We start from the raw sequence: 3,881 nt of genomic DNA on the forward strand, positions 1-3,881 counted from the left end.
AATACTTCGTGTAACATTATGAAATTGTCTTTTGTTTTAAACACGTGAGTTGCTCCATCCACCGTGTTGTTTAATTTGTTCGAAGGTGAGTGATGATGTTACTTCACTATAACAACATAAATAGATGTGAGGTGTGTATGAATTGAATACACCAGTGTGTAGTGTGGACTTGTGAGTAGTGCAAAGATATGGGGCTGTGGTGGGTGGTGGGGGAGGAAGATGGTGGTCGTGGTGGGGTGTGGTGTGGTGTGGTGGGGGAGTAATGTCGTAGATGTGGTGGAGGAACATGGTGGTGGATGTGGGCTCATGGAAGGGATGCGCACCAGTTACATAATCGATGTGGTGCATTGTGTGTGTGTTATGTAACCGGTGTCTGTGCAAAGAGGAGAGTAACACCGGTTACGTAATCGGTATCGTGTGTGTTGTTTTTTTAAACTTCTTTTGTATAACTTTGTTTAAAATTTAATTGTATAACTTTTTTAAAATTTAATTGTATAAATTTTTTTACATTCGTAAAAATTTAAATTTTTTAATTTTAAAATTTCATATAATTTTAATATTTTCTTAATTCATATTAATTATTTGTAATTATTTTTATAACATCAAATTACAAAACCATTTTGTTTTTTCATCAAGGGCATTTTGGTAACTTTCTAATTCTATCTATTTTTACAATTTATCTATTAAATCAATCAATTCTTTTACTAATTTTCATAAAACTTATCTCCAAATCTACTCACTTTACCCTCTAAATCTACTCAAAAAAACAGGTAAATTCATTCACTCAAATTCACACAAATTCATCTTCACATTCTTTCCTAAATTCATATCCCCAAAGGAACACACCCTAAAGGTCTTATTGACGATCGTTAAAAGTCTTTTTTACAATAATGTCAAAAGGAAAATGAGCAGAGAAAACTCATTTAAGTTTTCTCCTACTCCAAATTAGTGTTATACTTTTGATCATTCTAAGATAAAATTACTAAAAGCTCAATAATGGAAGAGAATTTGAAAAGAAAAAAAGTGGAGTGAGAAGTTGAGGATGGAAAAAGAGCAAAGATTTGTCTCATGGTGGTTTTTCCTTTTTTTTTTGGTTAAATATGTTATTAGTCCTTCAACTTTTAGTGAAAAATTAAAATTAGTTTATTTTGGAAACCTTAAACCAATTTAGTACCTTAACTCTATAAATGTATGGATTTATTCCTTTTAACTAAATTTTATTACGTTTATTTGATGTTTCAAACACATTTCATCATAGTATTTTAGTTTGCTTACACTGTTTTGTTGCAAGTGGCATCAATTGTCCCGTGGCAGGGACCAAGTGGGCCGGATCACAATTAAATCGTGACGTTTGGATTCTTACACTCTTAAGTAAAATGAGTTGCACCGCGCCTTGACTATTAACTATATCTTTTGGCCTAATAGTAAACACTCAATTCTAACAATTAGTATCCACTAACTAAAAGAGTTTGTCTAGTGTCCACACCTTCATTTCATACCCCATATCTTAAAAGAAAATATTATTCAATTTACAACCATAGTTCATACATACCATATAAAAATGCTTTGAAAACTTAATATTAATACTAATTTGTATGCTCTGTCTCTCAAGATATAAATAGAAATACTTTTCAAATTTATTTAAAAATACACATCTTTCTCTGTGATTTCATTGTGTGAAAATGTCATCACTAATATATTAGGTAGGAAAACAAAAACATATTCCGATTGCAATATACCTATCCAAAAATATGTTCACATGATTAATAACATTGAAAAGTGAAATAAAGATTTTAGTATAATTTCTATCGTTTGATTTTTTTTTTGATAGGTGATATCACTGATATTTTGCTTTATCATTTTTTTTTTCTTTTTGTCTATTTGTTAAAAACGTGTAAGATATATTATGATTAATGAATAATATAAATCATTAATTATTTTACATTAATAACAAAATCTCACGTGAATAAAAAAAGAAGATACAAGCCATATCTACATACTTAATAAAAAATTGTAAACAGAAAAAACTCAGTTGAAATATATAAAATTTTAAATACTTAATAAAAGAAACTCTTAAAAGCTTAAGATATAAGCCATGACAATGGATTCTGCTTGTTTGAAACTGATTCTCGTGATGTGTGGGTGTGGTGTCTGGATGTGGAGGTGGTGAAAGAGGTTGAATACGTGGTAGTTAAGGATGAAGAAACTGAAAAAAGTGTAGCTTGATTGTTCCCTATGAATGTTGAAGTTGTGGATGGTTGAAGATGTGCTCGTCGATAAATAAGGATTAAATATGTTATTGATAATATAATTTTTTTTATTAGTTATAAAATTTTAGTGATCAAAAGTTGTTAGTCACTCTAATAATTAATTTATATAAATTTATAAAATAAATACTTAATATTAAAATAGTCACTATTGTTTTAGTTAGTAAAGGAAATTGGTCATTGAACATTAATTACCATTATTTTTCTACTAAAGGAGTTGATTTCTAAATTTGTCTATAATTAATTAGTTATCAATTTAGTGATTACTATACTTTTTTATTCGTAATAGAGATTATTTTAGTAACAAATAGTTTTTTATTTTGTAAACTGGTCACTATAGTGACTAACAACATTTAGTCACTAAAATTGGTTGTTAATAAAATATTTTTATGTAATTTTAGTAAAAATTGAAAAATAATCTATCTTTGAAACTTTGACACAATTTTAGTCCTACAACTCTAGAAATACGTATATTTAGTTCTTTTAATCAAATTTTGTTAAGTTATTTAACGTGTTTAAAACATATTTCATGGTAACATTTAAGTTACATATTTTCTCTTTAATGTTAGTTAAAAAATGTGTTTGAAATAAAAATTAAACTTAACAAATTTTGATTAAAATAACTAAATTTACATATTTTTAGAGATAAAAAATTAAAATGATCCAAAATTTCAAAAATATACTAATTTTAATTTTCACTTAAAGATAAGTGACAAAAAAATATATTTAATCCTAATAATAAAAGTAATAAGATGAAAAAAATAATATACATATATATATATATATTAATTTTAATCATAAGAATAAAATTATAATTTTTCATTTTAATCTTTTAAAATTATTTTTTATCTATTATATATATATATATATATATATATATATATATATATATATATATATCGAATTGTTCATAAACTCTCAGATTCTATCTCAAAATTTTTTTACTTATCTTCAAATCCTTTAAAACAAATAAAATAAACTTTATCTTCAAATTTTCTAAGATCATGTAATATATTGACTTTATCCGACTGTAACACCTCTGAGATCAGCTCCACAAAATATCTCACATGACAAGGAAAAAAAAATGTTTTACTGTGGGAGGCTTTTTCGTGTGCATGTTATGTTACTTTACTTTTCATAATAATAATAATAATAATAATAATAATAATAATAATAATAATAATAAAAAAGTTAAAAATATTTGAGAGGCGTCACATCAGCAACTTTTTTCTGTATGTATGTCTGTCATGTGGGTGTGCAGGTCGAAGTCCTATGTACTAAGTTGTAAAATAACCAGTGGCTGTGGCTACAGATCCTCGCTGTTACCATCGAATTAACCACACCAACAGAATAATTGGATAAGATCTTTATCACTCATGTCAATTTTTTTCGTACTCATCCAAAGTAAAAAGTTTCGATGCTTCACAATTTTTTAAATTTTCTTTTACATCAACTTTAATTCTCTACAGCTTCCTCTGAATTTAATTTACATAACTAAAAAGTTTATCTAAAACCCATCTATAGCTGGTTAAAGACACGATTGAAAATTTGGAAAACATCACTATATTAGAGTTTGTTTAAAACACATGGATAATTATTTTACGTGATATTAAT

Source organism: Vigna unguiculata, chromosome 6 (genome assembly GCF_004118075.2).
Source record: "Vigna unguiculata cultivar IT97K-499-35 chromosome 6, ASM411807v1, whole genome shotgun sequence".
In the NCBI taxonomy this organism is placed as follows: domain Eukaryota; kingdom Viridiplantae; phylum Streptophyta; class Magnoliopsida; order Fabales; family Fabaceae; genus Vigna; species Vigna unguiculata.